The sequence below is a fragment of the Octopus sinensis genome, linkage group LG5 (assembly GCF_006345805.1).
Source record: "Octopus sinensis linkage group LG5, ASM634580v1, whole genome shotgun sequence".
Lineage (NCBI taxonomy): Eukaryota > Metazoa > Mollusca > Cephalopoda > Octopoda > Octopodidae > Octopus > Octopus sinensis.
Window position 1 is genome coordinate 33,118,028 of NC_043001.1, and position 15,000 is coordinate 33,133,027.

The following is a 15,000-nucleotide window of genomic DNA, read 5'->3' on the forward strand; positions in this document are numbered from 1 at the left end:
AATAAGTACCAGTTAAACACTGAGGTCGATGTAATCGAGTTATCCCTACCACGAAATTGCTGGCATTGTGCCAAAATTTGAAACTTACTATTATAATTAAAAGGCGACAAGCTGGCAGAATCACTAGCCTGGCGGACAAAATGCTGAGCAGCATTTTTTTGCTGCTCTGTGTCCTGAGTTCAAATATCGCCAAGGTCAACTTAGACATTCATCCTTAAGGGACAGCACAACTCAAAAACTATGGTACTCCAGAAGCTTACTGGCCTTGTGCTAAATTTTAATGAATCACTTTATTATTAAAATGCAGCAAGTTATCAGAATCGTAAGCTTACAGGAAAAAATGCTTAGAGTTATCTCTTCTGTCTTAAGCTCTGAGTTCACATCCTACCGAGGTCAACTTTGCCTTTCGTCCTTCCAGGGTCGATAAAATAAAGTGCAAGTAAAATACCGGGATAAGACGTAACTGATTTGTCTCTCTCCTTCACATTTCACATTTTGAGTTTATTGTAGAAAGAATTCGAGCAAAATGATTAACATCACTTCGTCTGTCTTTATGTTCTGAGTTCAAATTCCACTGACGTTCACCTTGCCTTTCATCCTTTAGGGGTCTATAAAATAAGTATAAGTTGAAGACTGGAATCGATGTAATCGACCTACCATTTTACCTGAAACTGCTGACTTTGTGCCAAAATTTGAAATCATTATTATTACCTCCGCCTTAGCGAAGGCGGAGGTATTATTTTCAGTCGCGTTTGTTATCATATGTTTGCCCCAATCAAATGAGACATAACACTCATTTCCTTTATTGTGTATAACTCTGAGATTCAGGAGTTGGGTCGATAATAAACTATGGTGAAATATTCCTGTCCAAACTTCTTAACCCCTCAGGCTTCCCTTTAAGTCCTATATACTGAGATGGCATGTCCACAATATAAGCATCTTCATGTCATATGCAGATGATTTGAGCTTAACGTTACTGGATCGAATCTATTAAGCTATTTCGTTTCTTTACTAATTAGTTAATATTTGTTTCTAACATTTGCATAACGCAACAAAGTTATCACGATAGATAAATATCGAGTAATGATATCCAGTATCTGATTGGTACTTATTTTATCGATATCAAAAAAATAAAATTACGGAGATGTACTTGCATAGCAAGTGACTTAATCTGAGATCGTGTGTTGGAACGAAAACAATTGCAGCGTGGAAGGTGTTTATAAGCCATTTAAGAAACACACACACAAAAACCGTTAGATTCACTTCAACATATAAATTTAATTTGTCAAAATATTTTCGTCGCTTTGAGACCGCGACCTGTTCACTGACAAAATTCCGTGCTGCATCAGAAGAAATGTTAAACGTGAAGAGGACGTAACAAAATACCGTTAAAGTGCTCCCTTAATTTTGTCGGTCTTTGCTGTAATATAAATTTATAACACAGGGGCTATACCACACATTTTGAGTATAGGGTATAACTGATTACTCCCAACCTCAGTATTTGATTATTACATATTTAATCGACCCTAGAACGATGCAAAGCAAATGTGAACTTAATGCAATTTGAACTCGTCAAATTAATTAACACTAGTCATTTATTCCGTCCCTCTTCTGATTATATCAATTCCCTGCTTCTGCTACGGCGATATTAAAAAGTGAATATAATACTAGGAATGGTATTCGCGACCGTTTAATGTGTACATATCTCCATTTATATCGCATCAAAATGGCAAACTGTCGAATCAATTTTCACTTCTCCAAAGGTTTTATATTTGCCATAAATCCTTTCCAGTTCGGCATCCATTAACGAGCTGTCTTTTTAGATTGACTGCTTAGTAAACACTATGTTTTTCTAATTATGGAGCAACATGCGATGACGTTAGACACTTAATCTCTTTCGGAGCCATCACTCCATCATTAACTAGTAACCTTGCAGTTGTTTTTCAAATCCAGATGCATGAGCCACAAGGTAGTCATTAAGGTGTCACATACAAACGGTGAATATAAATTTCTGTTTGTTTATTTGTTCTTTTTTTTTTTGATTGCAATATAATGTTTAGTGTTCTTTTAGTCAGTATAAAGCCTAGAACAATTTAGAGTAAAACGGAATATGATATTGTATATTACATTATCTTTGATGATAATGATTGTGGTATTGATGGTGGAGCTAGCTGTGGTGATATTGGAAGGTAGTATTCCGCCTGATGATGATGTTGAGGATGATGATGTTTGGGCTGCAGTTGTAATTGTTGTTTTTCCTGACAAGTATCGTAACAGTAATTCCTCTTGGGTTTCTTTACTTTTATTTCGAGCCTTCATCGATTTCAAATTTACTATCACACCAGCGGGATTTAAATGGTGTGAATATATAGATAAAAGGATTTTGAACCCTATCAACTAATTGATAAGTATACACTCTGATAATTTAAACAAAATGCTCAAACTAACAGAATCTTTACTCATCAAACAGAACGTTTAAATTATCTCACCATATTACTAAAATTTCGTCAGTAAATAAGTCTATTTTATGCGGCCAACATTAACGGAAATAACGTATCAATTTATCTAGGCAATATTCTTCAGTCTGAAGAAACGATTTATTGCAGTATCTGATGTTTTGATAAACGTTATTTCTCTATTTTTGTATGTGATAGATTAAATATAAACGTTTCCAATTACATTGGTAGTCACTCATTTCTTAACAGCCCATATTCCCTCGACAAAATATTAGTATTCTTTATTTTATTTGTTGGTTTCCGTTTGAACTATACACTTTATGGTATGAGAGCTGAAACATAACCCCAAATTTGGTTACTAATTTTTACTACTTTATAATAACTTTTAACCGGAACAGAAAGAAGCTTCTTCACGATAGATGCAATGTTGTTTGAGCCCACTAAATAATCCATGTTTTAGAGTAATATATTCATTTTTTCCGTTTATATCAGAAGCTTAATTATAACGTTATTAGTATTTTATATTGCTGGTTATTCTGATTTTTATTCATGCTTTCTTTGAGTGTATATAGTGCTTACAGAATTTTAACGCTTTTTTTAAAACTGAATCATGTGGATAATAGACGTTGCAGGTTTGTGTTTCAATGTTGGAAGAGTGGATGAGGAGAAAGAAGAGAAATGAGGCAGCTATTGAGCAAAAAGAAAAGGGACTGCGCACAGCTATAAAAGTGTGTGTGCGGAGAAAACATGCGTGAAAGAGAAGGGTTAAATATTTCATCGTAAATTCGTCAGTAGCTTAAAATTCAACTGCAGTTTAGTTCACAAACGATCGATATGGAGCAACATCAATAACATACATTACCTTTTCAATAAGTCATCTTCGAATATTTATTATTCGTGAACTTCTTCACGGAATGTTAGTGTATTGGCTGATCTTCCTCTGCTTGTTTCAATCCTTGATTTCCTCTCCCACAATTCACTGTCTATTTTTCTTAAATAGAGATCTCCACATTCATCGTGTGTGAGGGGGTGGAAATCACATATTTTAAAGGAAGACTTTTCAAACAATTTTCTTTATGAATATCTAATTTTTTTTTTCTTTTGATAGGCTTGCATGGTGTATATATTATGTAGGGCTACATTAAAAATAAATTTAGGTTACTTGTTTGGTTTTTTTTAAGAAATCATTTTTCCAGTCTATATAAAAGAAGATACATGCTCAGTAAGGTTATATATACACATACACATAGACACACATACACACACACATTGTTTTATATATATATATATATATATCTATACAATATGTTACATTACTCGGTAGTCAAGATAAAACTCTGAGTTTCAGATGCCGAAGTGGAAATCCACAACACCATCTCTTCGGTTATCTGGCTATTTGAAAACGTTATGAAAAAATACCGTTAAAAATGAAGGGAAATTACTCTGTTATAACTCTGCTTTGCCTGCGTACTTATACATCGCTCGCATTTTTCGTCATAAAAATTATATAAAAATACATAAAAATATATAAAAATATATAAAATCTTGGGACATAACACAGAAAGCATGTTCTATCCGTTTTCTTTAGGGGACCAAAAACGTAACAGAAATTTAGTCACATGTGGGCATGATCCGAAAAGCTCTGTCCTTGTATTTAGACATGTGGTAGGGTCTAAGCTGCTTTTCCAGATAAGCCATCTCTCCATGTCGCATAAACCGCACCTTCCGCTGCCGTTAGTATAGGGCTTACATCTGGCCAAAATCTTCCATTGTATGTTATAATCGACACCTTTATCTCTTAAAGACCAAATATGATTGGATAATTGTGTCGCTTTTCTTTTGTTCCAGTGCCTAAAGCTCAAAGTGTGGTTATTGAACCTGGCCTTGAAATTACCCTCTGTCAGGCCCACGTATTTCTTCGTCGAAACGGTGTCTTTAGTGGTTATAGAGTTTACGGTAGCTTCATATATGATGGTCTTGGACATGCAAGCTCCATTTAGCGGGCACAATTCTTTATTCCTGCATGAACAGCTGTTTTCTTCTTGTGTTTTTTGTATGTTATGATTGATTATGTTTTTAAAATTGGTAGTTGAACTAAAACTAATTTTTAAATTGTGTCTATTGAAGAGTTTCCTATAAGCATGGTTAACTGGAAAATGTCTATCTATCAGTGCTAGGAAATATTTACCTATATTGAAGGCCACCTCGGGTGAGTAAGGGGGCGTAAACCAGATGACCTTCCTATTTCTATTATTCCTTTTCCTTATTGTTGGGCTGGTGATAGGTGTATTTTTATTTTTTCGCTAAAACCACTATCTTTTAAAGCTTTATTAAAAACTGGGGCAACGCTATTGAAGATGTCCTCATTAGATGAGAGGCTAGAAATCCTCTTACTAATATTTTAAACTAAATTTTTGAATACTATAGGGGGATGGCATGAACCTACATTAATATAACTTAGTCTATCATTGGGCTTCCTATAAGGCTTATAAATATTATTATTAAGATCTAAGGAAACGTCTAAGAAATTGACAACCGTCAGGTTAGTGTCTATAGTTATACTAAGTCCGAAGTGTTTCATTAACTGGATAATATCCTTCCTAAAACGATCTTGTGCTGGTCCATTTGTATTAGCTGTTAAGGCGAGGGCATCATCTTTGTAGATGGCGAAATGTACGTTAGGGAATGTCTTACCGAAGGTATCTAGGAGAAAGAGTCCAATTAGATCACAGATGCCTGCCCCATCATATGAACCCATGCTCACATCGAAAGCGCCCTCCGTGTCGGTGTTTTTTACCCACTTTGCATTCTCACTGAAAAGTAATGTCTTTCTAGCATGGAAGATTATATCCTTATCATTGGTACTAATTTCTATGAAGTCACTAGCGAAGATTAGGGCTTTATCTAGCAGTTCTTTAGAGATAGAGGCATAAAAATCAACAATATCGAATTGTGTAAACCTCGCTTTTTTCTTATTCTTAATAGCTTTAAACCAGTCTACGACTTCTATACTATTGGACCATTGCACTAGCCTAGTATCGGTCTTAATTTTCGTATTTATTTTATCTAAAATTTCTTTGCTAATAATCCCTAGTTCTGACTTGGCTGGGTTGATAAGCCTACATTTAGGGTTGGAAAGGAAGTTTTCTTTGTGGTCTTTAATAGTAATAAAGGCCTCTTTTTGGGGGAGGGTTTCTATTTTTTATCTAATTTAAGTTTAGCGGCGATGACGCTAGCTTCTTTATTAATTTCGTTATATGTCTGTGCCCTAGCCTTAGTATAATTATTAATGATGCTGTTGTGTAAGAGTTGTGTGTATTTGCTGTTATCTACCAGGTATAAGTTCTTGGTTTTATCCGAAAAAAGTGCTTTTTTCTTGGAGCTTTTTATATGATCAATATCTTTTTTCAATTTATGTTGGAAATTGTTAAAAGACTTACGAAACTTTATTTTGCTCATGATCTTCAGCAGGTCCGCTTCGAAATCTTCCAAGCCTTTAATCCTAGGAGGGAATTTTTTGGATTTTATCCGATAGCAAATGTTTTCCTTGGTGTTCGCTTCTGTGTCAAAAAAGAAAGCCTTCCATCTCAAAAATTAGTTTTAGTTCAACTACCAATTTTAAAAACATAATCAATCATAACATACAAAAAACACAAGAAGAAAACACCTGTTCATGCAGGAATAAAGAATTGTGCCCGCTAAATGGAGCTTGCATGTCCAAGACCATCATATATGAAGCTACCGTAAACTCTATAACCCCCAAAGACACCGTTTCGACGAAGAAATACGTGGGCCTGACAGAGGGTAATTTCAAGGCCAGGTTCAATAACCACACTTTGAGCTTTAGGCACTGGAACAAAAGAAAAGCGACACAATTATCCAATCATATTTGGTCTTTAAGAGATAAAGGTGTCGATTATAACATACAATGGAAGATTTTGGCCAGATGTAAGCCCTATACTAACGGCAGCGGAAGGTGCGGTTTATGCGACATGGAGAGATGGCTTATCTGGAAAAGCAGCTTAGACCCTACCACATGTCTAAATACAAGGACAGAGCTTTTCGGATCATGCCCACATGTGACTAAATTTCTGTTACGTTTTTGGTCCCCTAAAGAAAACGGATAGAACATGCTTTCTGTGTTATGTCCCAAGATTTTATATATTTTTTATATATTTTTATGTATTTTTATATAATTTTTATGACGAAAAGTGCGAGCGATGTATAAGTACGCAGGCAAAGCAGAGTTATAACAGAGTAATTTCCCTTCATTTTTAACGGTATTTTTTCATAACGTTTTCAAATAGCCAGATAACCGAAGAGATGGTGTTGTGGATTTCCACTTCGGCATCTGAAACTCAGAGTTTTATCTTGACTACCGAGTAATGTAACATATTGTATAGATAAATTTCCTCTATTTACATAATATTGAGGTCTCTTTCTTTCTTTTGTTATCTTACCGTTTATCAATATATATATATATATATATATATATATATATATATATATATATATAAGCAATTTAGCTAGGTGTAAAATAGATACATGTGTGTATGAATTGTATATGTATGCATATTTTAAGAAAAAATATATATGTATGTATATGTATGTGTATATATATATATATATATAGATAGATAGATAGATAGATAGATGAATAAGTAAACTTGTGTATGTGAATATGCATGTGTGTATACGTACGTGTGTGTTTATGTACACATAAATTATAGGTGTATGTGTGTATATATAAGTATATATGAATGTGTGTATTGTGCAATAAAATCGGTTGTAGAACTGAATATTCATAGACTTGAATTTAGGTAATTTCAGTTAGATTATTTACAAATTTATGAGTAAGCTCGGTCTTAAAAAACATTTTCGAAAAGCTTTAGGAGTTACAAATATTTTCACTTGATATTTTTCTTGAAATATTGAAGCAGATATGACGTTCTGATGAAGCATCATTACATATTTAAACGGATTTGATTATTCTTGAAAAAATTCATTTTTTTAATGAAGCAGAAACAGCTATAATATATCTGGTGCTGATATTTATGTTGTACAGAAATTCAGAAGTCGAATTTCATCTAAATACTCGAAATGAATGTCAACCTTATCCACCCCACAAATCAGGCAGAGCTTGCAATATCTGAAACTCCACTTCTTCTGATGAACTTGTTCAAGCATTACTTTGGGTGTAATTCTTTCTCATAAGCTGCAGTGAGATTTTTCTTTGTAAGACTGCCTCTACGGTAGAAATTTAAATTTGCTAAAATATGCTAGTTGTCGTTTAGCAACTCTCTTCTAAATGTGTGTAACCATGGGCACAAAGCCTCAAATTTGAGTTGAAGCGAGCTTGTCCTGTATTTTATTTAACTATACAGGACGGATGAAAACAATGTCGACGTGCGCAATACGAGTTCTGGACGAAAAGTATCATAATTAATCCTACAAGGCATTGTACCCAACGCTCTGACAATTTTACCAATTACCTACTCTTTAATTAAACTTAGAAGTTCGGCCATTTTGTAAATCGTACTGATCCTAGATATCGCCAGTCTAAATAAATCGCTAATCTAAATTTTAACTGGAGCGTCACTCAGGTTCTAAAGGGACGTTCTCTGTTTTATATAATCTACTATTATATAATTATTTTATCCACAGTAATGTATTTATCATTTTGCATACCGATTGCTTCTTATATGTAGACAAAAGTCTAGGCAAGCAATTTGAATACTACTTATTCATAGTATTTCCTGAAACATTATTATTCACCAGTTTTTAACAATTCTCTGCTAACAATATTAGGTTATACTAACCAATTTAACATATCAAAATTTCCATTCTTCTTGCTTCAAATATATATTGGCAAGAAATAACATTTCATTTTCCATTCAAAAGCGTGTTTCGTATTTGGGGAATATTAAATCTCTCTTGATAATTTCTACATAGTTTAGATAATTGAAACATTTATTAAATTGTACACTAATGTCAAATAATTAACGTTTCGCTAATTATTTGCGTGATATAACCTTTCTTACTCACGAGACTTTGATAAAATTCTAAATGAATTTGCTGCCTGTTATGTTTCAAGAAGTTAGGGCTGATATTTGAAGTGCTTGTATTCTTGCTGTGTGTTAGGTCGCCTGTAGAAACTGAGTATGCGTTGCTCTTCTCGCGTCCTAGTCGGTGTCAGTATACTCTGCACTGTGGCTTCGTTGCGGAGTTTTATCTGCGAGAAAGGCAACTTAGGGTTTTCCTTCTATTAATGCTACTTCACACTGAAATGCATGTGCTTCGGGTATTTTCCAGCAACAAATCTTTAGAAGCCGTTTATGATCGAACAAGTTTTATATTTTTCGACCTTTATGCAGCTATGACAAGAATTTCCAAATCATGGAAAATATTGTGTAGTTTCATATTTCCACATCATTATTTGCATCAGTTTCCGTTAACTTTTGTTAGCATCTGTGTCAGTAATTAATATAAAAAAAAGCAACACACAAAAATTTAAAGAGCCGATAATACAGTGATACACATTCCTTTTCTTGTGGCACAAAGGCCATAAGGAAAACGAAACGAAATCCACTGACAAACGGAGCTCGACATTTTTTTTTCTAATGTGGCAGTCACAGGAAAGGGAAGAATGTTACTGCTATTTAGCCCCAGAAAACACCGTTTCTAGTTGGCTATGTGACACAAGCGTACTGTGTCCTTATGTTTTCAAAGGTGAATAAGCATCGACAGCTACCAAGCCAAGCTACTCAAGACTGGTGAAGAGCAAAGACTCTGAAACTAGTCTCTGGAAGCTGGCTTTGCTGGGTGGAGGTGTTTATCTCCCCTGTTTGAAAACATAAGAACACGGCATGCTTGTGTCACATAGTTATATTTTCCTCGACTCATTCGATGCCGTTTAAAGAAAGAAAATGCAGATAATTTAGTCCGGTGTTCACAGGAATGGAGGTAAAATAACGAAATGGTCACGGCTGGAACCTTTTTATATCATAAGTCTACTCAGTCAGAAATTCCCTGGAGTAGTACAACCACAAGATGGAATCGCAGTTTGTTCATCCTTTATATTTTCAACCTATATTTTTGCATTACTAAAATGATAGTTTCTATATAATAGAAACAAAGGAACCAATTTATAGAGAATATTCTATGCGTAGGGGAAAACTAATTCCCTCTAGAAACATAACTAGCTATATTGAGGCCATGTCATGTACATTGATGTAAAACGGAATTTTGCCTCTCTGTTTTAAGTAGTTGGTAACTACACTAATTAGATCACGCTGAGTTACTGAAGGCAACAAATAGTTGGCTTCGTTGGAAAAGAACCAACTAACAGCATTATAATGTGTGCGTCGGTGTTTGCACGTGTGTTTGAATGCATTTGTAAATATCATGTATGGCTTTGCTTTTGTGTACACATGTTCGTGTATATGTTAACATATGTCTGCCTATGAACGTCCGTGTTTGTATGTCTTATTCTTTCGTCAGTGAATACATTACATGAAAGTAAGTGTATTTTGTGAGTATGTGAAAGCGCTATCACTATATTTCAGTTGAAAATAAAAGCAATTATTCTAATATTAGACATATCTGTACTCTATCATAAAATAACGAAACAGATACACTACATTTGTAGACATACGCACAAACGAAGACATAGAATCACACACACAAATCTTGAGTATGAATGCACTGTAACAAACATGTATAACCACATGCAAATAATTCAATATACATAGACTTGTTATTTGAAGATAGGAGAATGCCAGTGGAACATAAGTGGCTAAATAACTCAATTAAAATGTTCATGTGTTCACTTTGAAAGCGTAATAATCTTCTTTGGATATTAATTTAGATGTTACGCCTTTAACAGCTTATTTTTCTCTCTGATAAACCGAAAGAAGATTTGGTGAAATGTTTAAATTTTTATTTTGAATGACATCACAGCCCGAAGGGTTCCTAGAGGAAATTTATTGCAGAGAACATTCTCGGTTGTTATATTAAAGTGTTTATAACTAAGTTCACTAATCAATAAACAATGGAAAACCTGTAGTGATTTTGAGTTCGAAACCTTGGAGCTTAGTACTCGACTGCTGTATCTACCCGAACACCTCACTTATAGCACTTCGTGTCAACGAAAACACACCTGCCTACCATCCAGAAATAGCACCAAAATCTTCATCAACTCACACTATACCATTTAAAAAAATACTAATTGGCTATGTGACACAAGCGTGCTGTGTCATTATGTTTTCCAACAAGGGAGATAAACACTTCCACCCATCAAAGCCAACATTTATAGATTAGTTTCAGAGTCATTGATCTTCATCAGTCTGGAGTAGCTTGGTTTGCTTGTTGTCAACGCTTATTCACCTTTGAAAACATAAGGACACAACTCACACTATACCATTTTAAAAAATTGAAGGGCGCAGTGGGTGATGTAGTTACAAGGCAGACACTACATCTGAATGAATAGAAGAAATTTTAGTATAAGCAGAACGTCTTTTTTTGGTATGCCTTTACTCACAGGGTATTGGGATAGGAGTATTGTGATAGTGCGTATATAGCTATTTAAGTTCGCGAAATAACAGTACGCCCTAGATTTTGATATCACTATTTTCAATTTCTATTGGTTTACACCACTTGATTTTTATAAAACTAAAACTGATGGTTTGTTGCCAACTTAATGCGGCTGTCCCAGAAAAGGGAAGAATGCTACTGCTATTTAACCCCAGGAAACACCGCTTCTAGTTGGCTATGTGACACAAGCGTGCTGTGTTATTGTGTTTTCAAACAGGGGAGATAAGCACCTCCACCCAGCAAAGCCAGCAATCAGAGACTAGTTTCAGAGTCTTTGCTCTTCACCAGTCTTGAGTAGCTTGGCTTACTAGCTGTCGATGCTTATTCAGCTTTGAAAACACAAGGACACATTACGCTTGTGTCACATAGCCAACGGGAAACGGTGTTTCCTGGGGCTAAATAGCAGTAGCATTCTTCCCTTTCCTAGGACTGCCACATTAAGTTGGCAACAAACCAGCTCTTTATCGTGCTGCTACTGTATAAGTCTCTCTGAGAGATTTAGAAATGCAATATTTCTAAAACTAAAATCGTTTACATATATTTATGGATTATCTATTTATTCCTTATTTTGGTGTTAACTAAAAAAAAAAAAAAAAAAAAAAACACGAAGTAAAAACTCATTCAATTCAAAAAATGTCTATAGAAAAATAATCAGCAGTATATACACAAACACATACGAACACGAGTTGAAACAAGATTTCTATAAAACTTGCACACAAGCTCAAACAAAAGCATAAAACATGCACACACGCTAACACTCACAAGCGTAGTCAACACATATACTTTCAAATGTTAGTTTTTTTAAATGTTTTTACACAAATAGATATGTTTACATACTGTATTTCAAGGTTACCTCAATGGCAATATAAGTTGCTTATTGTTACTCTTGTTAACACCATCAACATCTAACAATTACAATGCTGCTACTACAAGGAAGAGCAATTTCTTTGTATTTAAGTAGCTTATATTTAGTTATATTAATTTGCTTTTATTTTCTGTTCAAATCCCACTGAGATCTATTTGCCTTGTATTTCTCCAAGGATATGTAACCTGAGTGTGTTATTCTTTTGGGAACAGTTTCAGTTATGCTGTTAATAGTCTTGTGAAAATTGTATGGATGTAGTATTCTCGCTTGCAATTAGCGTTTTGTTATAAGGAGTTGTTATTAATAATATTATGGAGGAGCAGACGGTGAGCTGGCAGAATCGTTAAAACGTCGGACAAAATGCTTAACGGCATTTCGTCCGTCTATACGTTCTGAATTCAAATCCGGCTTAGGTCGATTTTCATTTTCATCCTTTAGGGTCCGGTAAAAGAAGTACCAGTGGAACACTGGGGTCGATATAATCGACAATTCCACTCCCCCAAGGTTTTAGGCTTTTTGCCTATAGCAGAAAGGGATATTACTATGGACGCCTGTGGTTTTGTTGTTATGGTTTCGATTCCTGGATCGGGCGATGCGTTGTGTTCTTGAGTAAAGAACTTCATTTCACGTTGCTCCATTTGACACAACTAGTGAAAATGTGCAACGCTGGAATGGACCGGCGTCTCATCCAGGGGTTATGCTATGTTTATGCTACAGAATCCGGGAAACCGGCCTTATGAACTTTTGACTAGGGAAGAAACCTTTTGGTCCTTTTACCTTCTTGTACGAGGTTCGTTGAGTCTGTCATTGTATTTAATCTACTATCCGCAATCAAAAATTCCTCTATAAAAAAATTATTCTGTTGAACGAAGAGAATATTATTCTAATAAACGAAATCGTTATTAAGAATTCTTATAAGTTATTAATTTTATCATCATCCACTAAAGCCAACATTGCTTTCAACCTTTTGGAGTCAATGAAATAAAGTATTAGTCAAGAACTGAGTTGATATTTACCATATCCCTCCTCCAAATATCGCGCCTTAATTATTATGATCTCTATATTAATAGGCATCGCCTGACAGAATCGCTAAATAGTTGCATTCAGAAATGCTATCTTCTGTGTTCAAATCTCACTAAAGTTAACTTTGCCTTTTTTCCCTTTCGAGGATGAAATAAAGTATCAGTCAAGTACAGAGCTTACGGTATCGACTAACGTTCACCACCTCAAAATTGCTGACTTTAAGCTAAAACTAGAAGTGATTAAATACTGGAGGCTAGCAACATCCTTAGAGGGTTGGAAATAATGCTCTTTACTTACTGAGTCCGAATCATGACGAGATCAGTTGTACGCTTCGTCTCTTCGGATTGCCGTGTTCAACATGAGGATTATCCCCCACTACTAGAGTAGAATCTATCACTTGTTAGGTAGCTATGACAAAAATTGATTGCAAGATGAACAAAGATGATAAAACTGGTGGCAAGGAATTTCCCCTTCGGTAAAATTCTCATCAATTTCCTGGAGTTCATTTTGGAGAAGAAAGTAAGCGAATGTGAATACAAGAAATATATAGAGATGCATCCGGTCGAAATGTTTAGGTATGTGATTATCAATCACAGTTGTTACGTAAGACATTAAAATCCTGGCAGTCCAGTCGAGGTAACTGCTAAAAGTTGATGTTATTATACACAATATAGCAATGCAAACAATTAGAATTAAAACTACACCCGTTTTTTTGGTAGTATAAAAGAAAATGAGCTTATACTTGTGCATCTCAAATATTCTTATTTTTCAATATACGTAGGCGCAGGAGTGGCTTTGTGGTAAGTAGCTTGCTTACCAACCACATGGTTCCGGGTTCAGTCCCACTGCGTGACACCTTGGGCAAGTGTCTTCTACTATGGCCTCGAGCCGACCAAAGCCTTGTGAGTAGATTTGGTAGACGGAAACTGAAACAAGCCCGTCGTATATATGTATATATATGTATATATATGTTTGTTTAACCTCGTTTGAAGTATATAATAAATGCAGTGTCATACAATCACTGATTGTGTAACTAGAAATGTAACTAGGAAACTAGTCCGTTAGAAAATCTCAGTTTGAGATAGAAGCAGTATACGAACTGAAAAGTAATCTTCATGGCCACTTTATCGATATATTAAGGCGGCAAGCTAGCAGAATCGTTAGCACGCCGGGCGAAATGCTTAGTGGTATTTCGTCTGCCACTACGTTCTGAGTTCAAATTCTGCCGAGGTTGACTTTGCCTTTCATCCTTTCGGGGTCGATAAATTAAGTACCAGTTACGCACCGAGGTCGATATAATCGACTTAATCCGTCTGTCTGTCCTTGTTTATCTCCTCTGTGTTTAGCTCCTTGTGGGTAGTAAAAAAATAGGTATTTTGTCTGTCTTTACGTTCTGAGTTCAAATTCCGCCGAGGTCGACTTTGCCTTTCATCCTTTCAGGGTCGATAAATTAAATGCGAGTTACGGACTGGGGTCGATGTAATCGACTTAATCCCTTCATCTGTCCTTGTTTGTCCTCTCTATGTTTAGCCCCTTGTGGACAATAAAGAGATAAGAAATGTTAGCATACCAGGCGAAATGCTTGCGGTATTTCGTCTATCTTTACGTTCTGAGTTCAAATTCCGCCGAGGTCGACTTTGCCTTTCATTCTTTCGGGGTCGATAAAGTAAGTATCAGTTATGTACTGGGGTCAATCTAATCGACTGGCCCCGTCCCCCAAGACTTCAGACCTTGTGCCTAGATAAGAAAAGAATATTATCTTTTCCTTATGTATATATAGTCGTGTATCGCGTACATTGACGCTTAACCCCATGTCAACCCCAATCAAACAAACCACTAAACAAACATATTGCATCCATGTATTGAGTCCTTGTATTATCATCAATAATGAACCACGTGTCAAGATCCATGCATCATCTATCATATATGGATTATTTTATGTTTAACTATTTAGTTCTTCATCGTTCATGATCCCAAGCTTTTGGCAATAATGTTTTCCTCCACTCCCTCCCGATATACCGTATGATATTTTGACTTGTAGATATCGTTATACTATTATACTAT

General features: G+C 35.2%; 1 protein-coding gene across 2 annotated transcripts in view; it reads left to right on the forward strand.

Moving 5' to 3' along the window:
* Positions 1-15,000, forward strand: part of LOC115211706 (Down syndrome cell adhesion molecule) — a 292,593-nt gene that overhangs the window by 137,786 nt on the left and 139,807 nt on the right. The window lies entirely within an intron of this gene.